Below are 13,540 nucleotides of genomic sequence, written 5' to 3'. Positions count from 1 at the left end.
CACTCTGAAACTGCGCCTATCCATTGCCGCATAATATTTTATGACGCTATTTACATTGTAATCATGGTAATTAACGATCGTTTCGAGCAACCAAACCTACCAATTCTTACCTACTATAGACCAGGTGCTGATAAAAGCTATCAACTCGGTAATCTTGACGTTACAGCATTGTCTGCAGAGCTAGTCAACTTTCACACAACTTAAGGAAATGAAAAAGTCACTCTTTTTGAGGAGATAAAAAACAAAAACACGACCGAATTACGCTAAGCAGAACGAAGCCTCGTAGGGAACCTAACCAAGTTGGTGAAACTAGTCCTCATTGGTGCAACAAAAAGTGCCAACCCTGAGCAATTTTTCTCGTTAACAGGTAGATTGAACACTTGGCTTCAATCTACTGTTGCAAAGCGATTCAATGCATTGCAATACTATCTTCTCACAAGAAGCAGACTGAAAAAATATCATTGATAAATGTTACTAATGAGTTTGTTGAGTCAAAACGAACTAGAAAAGAACATTTTTGAAAAATTTGTAGAAGATTATTTGTAAATTATCTTCTCATATATTTTATATAGATTAATTGTAAATCAAGAATTTAGCTTTCTGATTTTTTCTTAAAAGTAACTTGCATAACTTAGACCTTTAGAGTTTGCAAATTTTCTTGACTATCTAGTAGCATCATTGAAACGTGGCCCCCTCACATTAAAAAGTGTTCTGGGTTTATTTATATTCGTTTGATATTTATAACAGATTCGTATTACTTATCCTATAATGCCTGAAATATAGTTTTTATTTCATTTAAAATAAAGATTTTATGCTTGCTGGTTCTCTTCGCTATTGCCGTTTTTGCAAATTGGCGTGGTTAAACGGCTTGACAGTTGTTATATAATGAGTGTGTTAACCATAATTTATTTGCTTGTGATTTTCTTACTGTGTGTGACTGTAATGGCTGTATTGAGCGATCCAGATGTTATTAGATGGGATCCTTCTGAAAGTTTTGGAGAAATTAGTCGTGGTGAATTTTGGGGTTATAATTCAAATATATATGGAATAAACCTAAAAATGGCGAACCTACTGCCGAATCAGGATGATCGTGTTGGTGTTTTATCAACCAAACATTTTAAAGATTCTGAGAAAGCTAAATTGACCTGGAACTTGACCTGGAAATCACTTTCTGCTACTTTTGGCGGTATTCAACCTGTTGATCTGTTGTTAATGGAAGTGTTTTGCAGACATTTTAAATTTCCTCAATTTGCAAGGAGTATTGCAAAAGGTTATAAGTTACTTCATCCCGCACCAATCACCCCGCATTCAATCATTGGAGAATATTGGTATGAGTGAATTAGGTTTAACCCGCCATAAAAAATGATTTGGAACAATTATTGGGTACGCCTGATTTAACTGATGATGAATTTAACTGATGATGAATTTGAAATATTTTACAATTATGATTCAATGGAGGAGATATTAAAAGTGGCTGATCAGTTTAAAAAGTTTTATCAGTTTGTTAAAGATAAACCTGTTAAACGATTCCTTAGAGACACATAAATTGAATTTGGAGAGAATCGAAAGACAGAAAAAATTTAAGATAAATTTTTTCCTTTTGTTCTTGATAACCCAAGTGATTTTTACTAAAACTAATAAAAACAGTTAAAAGTTCTTGATAACCCAAGTGATTTTTACTAAAACTAATAAAAACAGTTAAAAGTTCTTGATAACCCAAGTGATTTTTACTAAAACTAATAAAAACAGTTAAAAGTTCTTGATAACCCAAGTGATTTTTACTAAAACTAATAAAAACAGTTAAAAGTTCTTGATAACCCAAGTGATTTTTACTAAAACTAATAAAAACAGTTAAAAGTTCTTGATAACCCAAGTGATTTTTACTAAAACTAATAAAAACAGTTAAAAGTTCTTGATAACCCAAGTGATTTTTACTAAAACTAATAAAAACAGTTAAAAGTTCTTGATAACCCAAGTGATTTTTACTAAAACTAATAAAAACAGTTAAAAGTTCTTGATAACCCAAGTGATTTTTACTAAAACTAATAAAAACAGTTAAAAGTTCTTGATAACCCAAGTGATTTTTACTAAAACTAATAAAAACAGTTAAAAGTTTTACCTACTCAACGTCCACCTACATTTACTCCTACACTTCCTAACAATTCTACCGAAGTTAAAACTTTTATTGAACGTCCTCCTGTTAAAAATTGAATCCTGAAGTTGCTCGGCCATGAACGTTCGATTTAGTCCCCTCCTCTTTTCTCCTGCGTTATTTCTTTTCAGTCCTCTCACTCTGACGGTCAAAAGTCAAAAAGATTTTAATATCAAGAGGTTTTATAAAGTCATACTGCCATAATGGATCAATGCGAACAGGTTTACGAGAAATAACATCAACAGATTTCACTTTACGTTTAGGTGGACGTTAAGTGAAAAGTTTAACAGTAGCAGTAATTGATCCTGAGAAATATTTTGAATTTGCTACTTGCTTTATTTTATATTAATAAATCGATTATTTGGGAGATTCGTGATGTGAGGGTTGAGAATCGAAAACAATGCTCAGGCGTCTGTTACTTAGCAAATGTCAAATGTTGGTCTTAGGATTTTTGATATTAAAGGTGATTAAACTTTTAGTGATTTTATATATCCTTTGCAAGATGTGAATAATATTAAAAAAGAATACAGATTTGAAAACTAAATCTGGATCTAAGTTACCTTCATCATTGCCTAGTTGCGTTTTATTGGAGAACTCGTATATGTTTAAGTCTGGTTCATAAAGATAAAGAGAAGTTTATAATGTATCCTTCTAAAATACCAACTAGGGATCCCCGTTTTAAGGAAAAGACTATGTTTAGTAATACGTGCTGAAAAAACTATGTTTAGTAATGCGTGGACTAATGATGTAGGTTTTCGTAAAAAGATTCGTCATTTGATTATGCCACCTATTGTTACTGCTTCTTTATGGACTGTTGACAAAGTTGGTGATGGCGAATCATTTTTTATTGAAAATTATCGAAGTGATAATTATACATGTGTTTATGATGAACCTGCTGAATCTAGGGATGGATTTTTAACCTATACTGGTATGAAAAGTATTTGTCGTCAAAATTATTATCAGAAAAGGCATGAGTATAATATCTTTTCCTTATATTACTGATCAATATTATCGTAAAGATACTTCTGAGAAGTTTTTTAGTTAAATAAAATAGTTCATTTACTAAATAACCTAAGTAGTTTAAATTATAAAACAATGCATTAAAAAGATAACACAATATAAGTAAAAATAATATGAATATACATGAGTAAACATGAATTATGTTCATTTTTGAAAGTACTATCTTAAAAAAATGAAAGCGTCAATCATTTCGTCGTTTAACCGCGTTCGATTTTTTGAGCATAAAAACCCAGCCGCTAAGAATGCTCGTTCGGACTCCACACTTGTTGGCCGTATAGATAGTATATAATCATATGCTTTTTGAAGATGATTACCTCTTGTGGCACCACTTTCAAATAACGACATTTCTATTTGAATTTTAGAAGTTATATTTTCTACCCTTATAGGTAGTGTTTGTATTATTGCCAATCCTTTTTCCATAACTTCATTTAATTCTCAACAGTTTTGATTTTATTTTACACTCCTTGCTTGATAAAGTCTCGCTCATTTGAGCCTCACTATCACTATTCACGTCTGCTGATGTAATTATATCTGCCGAGCTTAGACGCTTTATTAGGTTTATTATAATTCTTTTATTTTGGGCACTTGTATTTGGTACAAAAACATCTGGGATTTTCGATGAAGTAACCTGACCATTATGAAGATAATAAACTGTGCTGCTTAATGGTGTTCTCCTCTCTTTAATTCGGTGACTCAAAGCGGCATACAATTGTTTTCCAATTTCGGATTGTTGTTGTTTAATTTTGGTCAACATAAACTCTAATGCAATGTCACCTGTAATTAAAGTGCTTCCACAGTTGTTTTAACGGAAGTCAAAAGTACCACTAAATCTGATATGGTTCGATATTCGTTTTCGTTCATCTTAACTGAATTATCAAAATAGGAACCCAATTCTAAATCTAGAAATGCCTTTTTAACACAATATTTTAACTTGTCAAATCTTTCAAGCATAAGCAACAAACTGCTCCATCGTGTTTTGCAATCCATGATTAAATGGATGATCTTTCCAAACTCAATTTTTACGTACTTTTGTAAATAATTTTCATTTTTTATTGGGGACCTTTTAAACATTTTTACAGTTTTCCTGACTATAATAGTTTCTATAATTTGATGTTTAATTGTAACCTCAGATGTTTCATTAACTAACAATGAATCGTTCGAATCTCGAGTACAATCTTCCTCTTCATAAACGTATTCACTATTGTACTCATCATCTTTGTTATCTAAATTTGCAAAAGCAGTGTTCTCATCATCTAAACTTTCATCAACTTCCAAGTGACTGACGTCTTTTTTGTAAAGAACTGATATAACTGCCAGTTGTAGAGCGTGGGCAAAGCATAACTGTTGATCGATTTCTAGAATTTTTCCAAGTTTCTTCATAACGCTTGCACCATCAGTCGTAATACCAATGATATCATCCTCAAGGTTTATTTTAAAGTTGTGGAGTCTTTCTTTTAAAAGTGAAACGCACTTTTCTGCTGGTATTGACCCTAAAATGCGAATCAAACCTAAGTTCCAATAGCTTTTCAACTCATGTACATTCACATTCATATATCTGAAGTTTCCAAAAGAAGTCCACTCATCAAGTGTTAAGGAAAATTTAGAGCCTCTTGATATCTGATCAATTATTTCATTTATTACTTGCTTTTTAATCTGCTCGTAGTAAGACTACTACGAGCAGATTAAAAAGCAAGTAATAAATGAAATAACTTTTGTACTAAATAATTTTTAGCCGTCCTCACAATAGGGCCTCTTGCTCTAAACTTTTCAAATAAAATTTGCGAACTATTCAAAAACAGAGCTCTTTTCTTCCTTTTTTGTTAAAACATTGTAAGAAATTTATTCTTGAGTTTGTTTACGTTTAGTTTGTTTAAAAGGTGTTCAGTTATATGTTACAGTTTGCTAAAATGATGACAAAGGGTTATTTAAAAAAAGAAAAAAAAAGAACTATAAATATATAAGTATAAATTGCTTATAACTTTTTTTATGATTTTTCTTTCTATTCACTTTTGCAGCAAATGTTTTAAAAAGGTGTTCAGTTATAGTTATATGTTTTACATATAACTATAAGTACAGTTATATGTTTTATATGTTCATATGTTATATGTTCAGTTATACAGTACAGTTATATGTTTTAAAAAGGTGTTCAGCTAAAATGATGACAAAGGGTTATTTAAAAAAAAGAAAAAAAAAGAACTATAAATATATAAGTATAAATTGCTTATAACTTTTTTTATGATTTTTCTTTCTATTCACTTTTGCAGCAAATGTTTTAAAAAGGTGTTCAGTTATAGTTATATGTTTTACATATAACTATAAGTACAGTTATATGTTTTATATGTTCATATGTTATATGTTCAGTTATACAGTACAGTTATATGTTTTAAAAAGGTGTTCAGCTAAAATGATGACAAAGGGTTATTTAAAAAAAGAAAAAAAAAGAACTATAAATATATAAGTATAAATTGCTTATAACTTTTTTTATGATTTTTCTTTCTATTCACTTTTGCAGCAAATGTTTTAAAAAGGTGTTCAGTTATAACAAGGAATTTTGCATGTCTTTCTAATATACTGTGGTTATTTAAACTACAGTATATTAGAAAGACATGCTAAAGACATACTAAAGTCAAATTTACTAAATTCAATTTTACTAAATTTATTTCTGAATGCAGTAAGAGAAAGATTCTTAGAAATACATCATCTTAAATGAACTTGTTACTTTCACTATAAATATATAAGTATAAATTGCTTATAACATGACATAATTTTGTAGAGATGCTGCATTCCTCTGCGATCTGATGGCAAAGCATAACATGCTGAATAGTTCATTGCAAGGTAAAACTAAGTCAATCTATGAGATGTGGCAACTTTCGTCACTTCTAATAGCTTTATAAAAGACGTCTAGTAGCATTAGAAATCATGATCTACCAATTATTCTAGGATCATTTAAGTGGGTTGTTCAAGATGATAATCAAATACGATAATCTTCTCGGAAATCGTTTCATTGAAAATTTCTTCGAGGTTGTTAAAATGATAAAATCGTTCCATTGAAAATTTCTTCGTGGTTGTTAAAATGATAAAAAAGTAATTAGAAAATCATGTTATAACAATTGTTACAATAATTGTCTGACAATATTACGTGATTTTGGGACATTTTTATATTCTCGTGCAACTAACCCGGCTCGTATATCAATGGAATTACAAATTGTACTAAATGATATTCCATCTTTTGTTGCCATACGCGCCAGCACTTCAGATAGATTTTCCTCTTTTTTCGATGTTGTTGAAAAAATAGTTCGTGATTTTCGGTTTTTTATTTTGAGGTTTTTCTTCTAAGTCTTTTGAATTTGAAGCTCTAGTGGATAAACTTGGTGCTTACGATTGCAATGTTACTTTAAGTTTATGTTTAGACAGTAAATGGGAATGTAGACCTTTTGTTGAACCACCCGCACTTCAATATTTTTTTGCATGTACTAACTTTGCACATGGCTGTTTCATCTGTTCCTCTTAAGAAATGTCTCCATATCAGATTTGTGCTATTGAATTCAGCGTAGTTCGTCATGATATTTACTTAAGTTCAATTTTTTTTAAAGTTCTAAAGTTCTTAAATTATTTCAACTTACGTTTCTTTATCAAATCTCTAATTCTAACTGAATTTGTTACTGTGAAAATGATTACCACCACTGATCTCTATAATAACTGGATAGCGCATCTCTAATATCAAAACTCACGCCAAAATCGCCATATTGGAAAGCCCCAGAACAATGAAATCTGATATGTGCGATAAAGCGATAAAGCGATAAGCCGAAAAACAGAACTTAAAGCTTACGGGATTAAAATTTTTGGGGCTTTCCAATATGGCGATTTTGGCGTCAAAAAATAAGTTTTGCTCGGAGTTGCGCTATCCAGTTATTATAGAGATCATTGATTACCACTTTGAATAACTGCAAAAGAAGCTTATTTACTTAAAAAACCTTCTGTATTTTGAAAACTTTATTAATTTAAACCGTTCATGAAAAATTTTTGAGAATCACGCACAGATTTCGTCGCATAAGAATTTTAGGGTTCTATCTAATTTTTGCTGTTGTGAGAATTTAACTTTCAATTTTTCTTAGTTAATATGTTTTTATTCTTGTCATTTTTTATAATTTCAACTATAACTCTTTTTTTTTTTTATGCTTCATAATTAAACCGATAATATTATTTATAAATATTTTAAATTTTTTTGTTTTTTATTATTATAATTGTTAAAACTTATAATATGAAAAAAGCAGATAGAACATTTTAGTTCGGCGAAGATTTGGAATTAAAATAAAGCCAAAAATTCGAAATTAAACTTAATCATTGCAAAGAGAATACAGCTATGAAACAAATATTTTACCGAAGATTATATTTACTAGATACTTTATAATGTACAGATAAGTTAATAACTTAATCCCTATTTATCTTTATTTTTCTTTTATCACATTCCTTAAATCCCGGGAAATTTTTGTGAAAAATCCCGGGATTACGGGATCAAAAATTTGCATGGAATCCCTGGATTTCGGGATCCCGGGGTCCCGGGAATGCCATCCCTACTATCCATATTTGCGCTACTTCCTCTAACTTCATCAGCTACTCTTTTAATTCCTCATGGCAGTGTTTTATTTGTTTTTCTAAATCGCTCTTTTCCTCTAGATGGTACTCTATTATTAGGCAATTTTCTCACACAGTGGATGAAATGTTGATGCATCGCTGTTCTCTAAAAGAATATTGTAGTTTACTACTATTTTGTTGATTTAATAATTCAAATTTCTATGTATCTTATTATAGATAATTGCCATTCCTCCGCATCTATTATTTTTGCTTCATGCTTTTCTGATAATCGTTGAGACTCTTCATAATATCTAATTTCATCGTCCTCCCCCTCAACTAGTAATTGCTCCGTACATTCAAGTTCTACTTTTTGCTATATTCGTTGAATACCTTAGGCAGTTACAATCAAAGAAGACTAATCTAATCGCACAAAACTCAACTCTTTATTGGTCTATCGTGTACGAAATTTTTTGAAAACAAGAATACAAAACCATTGTAACACCTGACAACCAGCATAATCTTTAAAACGCGACACCTTAAACCAGCATAATCCTTAAAAACATAACACTTAAAATTGCACGAACAAGATTCTTGCATAATAAGTACCGTGAGTAGAGAATAAGCGAAAATTTGACTCACATTCAGCAAAATTATACTTAACACAAATTTTCTATTGTCATAGGAAATATTTCTCGTTGTTTATTATACTCGGTTATGGTTTTCAAATAACTTGAGTTGGCAAAAAGAGGAGGTCTCGGATTTAGGTAGTTTCTTTTCGAGAAGGAATTTAAAGTTTCGTGAGTAGAACTGACTTTGATTGTGGTTCAATTTAATGCATTCTGCAGTTTAACCCTTTAACAGTCCCGCATTTTTTTAAATTACAGCTGCTGAAATTCCTACATTTTTTTAAAAACTGATCTCTAAATGTTCTGTTTTGTTTTTTTTGAAAACTCCGTTTTTTACTGTTAACTTTAAGGAAAGTGGATTTTTACAGTTTTCACTATTTTTAACACTATTTAACAGAAAAAATTGTTGTTATAGACGTGTAATCGTACAAAAATACAAAACTTTTAAAATAATTAATCAATATTCATTATTTGTGTGACAATTAGCAAAGCATGGAGCTGCACAAAGTTCCACATCACAATCTGCATAATCACATCTTGAATCTTCTCATAATTGTGTTTGCAACACACCATATTTTCTGAGCAATTATTATTTGATTTTTGGAACATGTGATAAAAAATGTTTGTTAATGCTGGAACATGTGATAAAAAATGTTTGTTAATCAATCCTAAAGTATTATTTACCCCCTATTGAGTTGCCAATCCTGAATGGCTGCTTGCCACCAACCTCTAGTGAATTTTTATTGGCTATTGACCATATAGTTGTATTATTGATGTGATGAGCAGTATTCTAAAATTTAAAGCTGATATGTTACGGCCCATTTTTTTACAAATTATTTGAACATTGAGGGCTGCTTGAGTGATTAAATGAGTAAATACTTTCTTGTACCACTTTTTACCCTTTTTCTTTCCATTTTGTTCGAAGTCACCATTTGATCAATTTTATAAATGCCTACCTTACTTTTATTAAATTATCAATAACTAAAGGAATTTGCTTTTTTTTCCCAGTTCTCTGCATATCTTTAGTCTCATCAATATTGCAAGTCAACATGGCATATATATTTTTTATCTTTCCAAAATGACATCATTATATTTGTTTTCTCTTCATAAAAAACCATAGTATCATTTTTTTTCAACTTTAATAGCATTATCAAAAAGGCAAACCTTTTTTTTTTGGTAGAGCAGTGGAATCAACAAAATGAATTTACTTGTCGATCAGCTTGAACTAATAATACAATAAAAACTAAGGGTCTGCGTATCGTTTCATTTCCGTATCGTTATTATTCCCATATGATATCGGAAAAAAAGTGTCATCGGAATGACGAGAGTTCCGGTATATACCGAGATTTAAACTAACTACAATACCGGTTAAAATATTTTTACCGATATTTTGTCGTAATCATTCTGATGACACTTTTTTTTCCGATATCATATCGGAATGATAACGATACGGAAATGAAACGATACGCAGACCCTTAATAATAACCACTTGATACCAACACTTTCAAACAATAGGTTTGTGGTGTAGTACATTTCATAAGTGTGCTTCCAAAGTACTCCTTGATTTGAAATGGCGATGTACTGCCTGACTTCTGGACAGAGAAGTCAGGCAGTACATCGCCATTTCAAATCAGCGAGATATTTTTAAAAAATGAGCGAGATATTTTTAAGTCCTACTGATCCTCTTATCTGCAATGTCTGGTTTTTTTTCACACCAATCATAATAGTTTCTTTCATAAAGTAAAAGCCTATTTAGCGTTATGACTCTTGAATGGTAAGATTTTAGTTTGAGAATTTAAAAAGAAGTTCAGACTTCAGGTTCTTAAGTATAATAAATGAATTTCCTCGCAAAAGGAAAATGTGTATTAAAATGTATAATTCCAACAAAACGGCTCTCTTATTTTTTTTTAAAAAAAGTATTATGTAATACATTGCAAAATTGGATTATATATATAATCCAATTTTGCAAGAATAAGTTTGCCTCGCAAAAAAATGCAGTACTTAGATGAACACGTAAGATGAATATATAAGATGAATGCGTAAAATAAATACATTAGATTTTGCATGGAATCATTAATGACCCGCAAAACATGTTATTTGCCATAAATTTTTGGGTAATATTCTTTGCAACCTTCAAAGATGGAACTTCACTTTTAAAATGCAAAAACTTGCAAAAAAAAAATTTGTCTTTTTTTTTTGTTTAACTTAAATAAAACTTTTTAAATAAAATGGTGGAATTTTTTTTGTAAATTTCATTCTCGATATGTTAATTTTTAAATAAATTTCATACTCGATAAAATACTTTTTTTTTTAAATAACCTTTTTTTAAATGATGGTATATTAAAATATAAAATATTTCATAAAATTTTATAGACAAAAGAACTTGTAATACAAATACTGTATCCTTGCTGTACTTAATAAACTACTTAGTAATATTTACTTTGTGTGTGTGTGTGTGTGTGTGTGTGTGTGTGTGTGTGTGTGTTTATATATATATATATATATATATATATATATATATATATATATATATATATATATATATATATATATATATAAACACACACACACACACACACATGAAGTTGCTTTTTGATAATTTAATTAGTTAAATTATCAAAAAGCAACTTCATGTGCACACACACGCACACACACACACGCACGCACACACACCATAGACAGATCCACACACGCACATTACACCACAATCACGCAGACACATACGCACATACAAAAGGACATGCTCACACAAAAAGATACTTGATTAGTTTTTTTAAATACTGATTCATTTATTGAAAGAAAAAAAAAAAGTCCTTCGGAGGCTTGGTGATTTTCACGTCAATACTTTATTACAGTGCTTTTCAAAACAACATTGTTTAGGGCGTTTATACATTTTAAAGAGATAAGTTTTGATTGCTTGTTAATTGTGGAATTTGAGTAGTCAAACGTGATTTCACACTATCTTATTTATCATAAATGACAGCACTTTTAGATGTTAAGTATCTGCATTAAACCAGTTAATACCTTTTAAATAGAAATTCAGCGTTTTTTTGTTTGTTTTTAAAGCCGCTACATTTTAGACTGTCGCATTTAGTCAAACAACGTTAAACTGGTTTAAAATTTATCTCAAATCTTGCTTCTTATCAGATAGTTGAATGGCACATTTTCTTGTAGTTTATAGCCTATGCTTTGACGAAGATCGTCAAAGCATAGGCTATAAAACTACAAGAAACTTATACAAGGCTAAATGTTTTTTTTTTTTTTTAAAGAAATAAAATCAGCCGCATAAATACTGACGGTATTTTAGCAGTTGTTACTTAAAAGTAATTAACAAGTTTTTCTTGCAAATAGCAGCGCTTATCTGATACGCGTTTGCTGTATAAAAATCTGATCGAAGGTTACTTTCAAGTCGATTGAGTAAATTAAATTGCCAGTTTTTGATGTGTTTTTTTTTATGAACGTTTTTTGTTAGAATTTTCAGGAAGTTTACTTAACTTGGGTGTAGATGCAAAAAGACACAAACTAGTTTTTTTAAAATAAACATTTATTATTTATAAGCAATTATTCCCACAAATTACAGAACGTAGTCATTCATTATTTACAACACAAAACTTTTTAATAACACTGTAAAACTACTTCTCGTTCTCTTTGTATGAAATGAAAAATGAAGAAATGTTTGCTAACCAACAACAAAAAATTGCTCACTACAAAAAACTTAGAAATGCAAGCGAACAAATTCTTTCTAACGCGCACACCCAAAAAATTGCATTTTTTAAAGCCACGTTTTTTTTAACCACATTTTTCACCGGCCAAAGAATCAAATTAGTAACCCAAAAATTTTAAACACCTGTTTCGCTGTAGGCTTTGGCGACGCTAGATTTTTTGAACCGAAGACGAAATGTTAAATCTTATTTGGTATTAATTGGTACCAAATGAAATCAATTTTTCCGTTCAGTGACCTAAACACATGCTTAGTTTTAAGCTGCTGAACCAAAAGAAATTGAAAAAATAAATATGCTAAAAATTTAACATGTTCGTTAGAATCACCCTGAGTGAAAAGTTTGCTGTAACGTCGTCTCTTGCATAAAATGTGATATATATATATATATATATATATATATATATATATATATATATATATATATATATATATATATATATATATATATATATATAACATTTTAGTATGAATAGTAAAACAAATTCAAATACATTTTTTTCTTTTAATACAAAAACATAAGTTTTCAAAGAGTGAATGAATCAACAATATTTCTGCACCATCTGAGGTAATATAAGGTAATGATATAAGGTAATATTCCTTAGTTATTGAAAAATTAAAATAGAAATTTTGGTTCAGGGATAGGCTTGAGATTTAGTTTGGAAATAGGGTAGAGGTAGGTTAGTGAGATAGCATGAGATTTTCTTTTATAACAAAGGGCTTTTTCTTTAGACAGGGAGCTTTTTTTCCTCGGTGGTTTATTTTCTAGAACTTAAAGTGATATGGATGTTGCGCAGCCTGAAAGAAGCCATTATGAGCATACAAACTTTTATATATATCAAGTTTTCTAAATCAACTTAATTGCTATAAGTAGAAAGGAAGTGTATAAAAAAAAAGGAAAATTTGTAAATAGAAAGGAGTTATTTATAGAAGAGAAGTATACAAATTATAGGAAGAAAAAAAAAATTGAAGTGTATGCAAATAAAAATAACTTGTTTATACTTAATGAAGAATTAAGTAAAAAGCCAAAATATTGTTTAGTTAAAAAAAGAGTATTTTTTGAATAACGCATGGCAATTATAAGATTTTGATGATTAGTTATTCGAATTTTAACTCTAACTTATTATTAATTATAAATTAAAAAAATGCATCAAAGGTATAAAATATTTATAAGTTTTATGACGCTGCACTTACTTAGCGTCTCAAAACTAAAAAAATTCTAAAATAATGTGCTCCAATTTTTTCATCTAAAATTGCAAAATTTTCTTATTTTTTTTCAAATATATTATTGCATTAACGATCAGCTCTTAAATATGCACAACTATTACAAATATATTAAATATACATTTCGTTGTTTTTGTTGTTCGTAGTTGCTGTCAAATTTAAGAAAACCGCGGCTATACTAAACACATGCTTTCAAAATTAGGCACCAGTCTTTAAGAACTCAAT

The sequence above is a fragment of the Hydra viridissima genome, unplaced genomic scaffold (genome assembly GCF_058129835.1).
Source record: "Hydra viridissima isolate aposymbiotic clone 2 unplaced genomic scaffold, HvirCarnegie_v1 scaffold_44, whole genome shotgun sequence".
Taxonomy (NCBI): Eukaryota; Metazoa; Cnidaria; class Hydrozoa; order Anthoathecata; family Hydridae; genus Hydra; species Hydra viridissima.
This window is presented reverse-complemented; position numbering follows the sequence as displayed.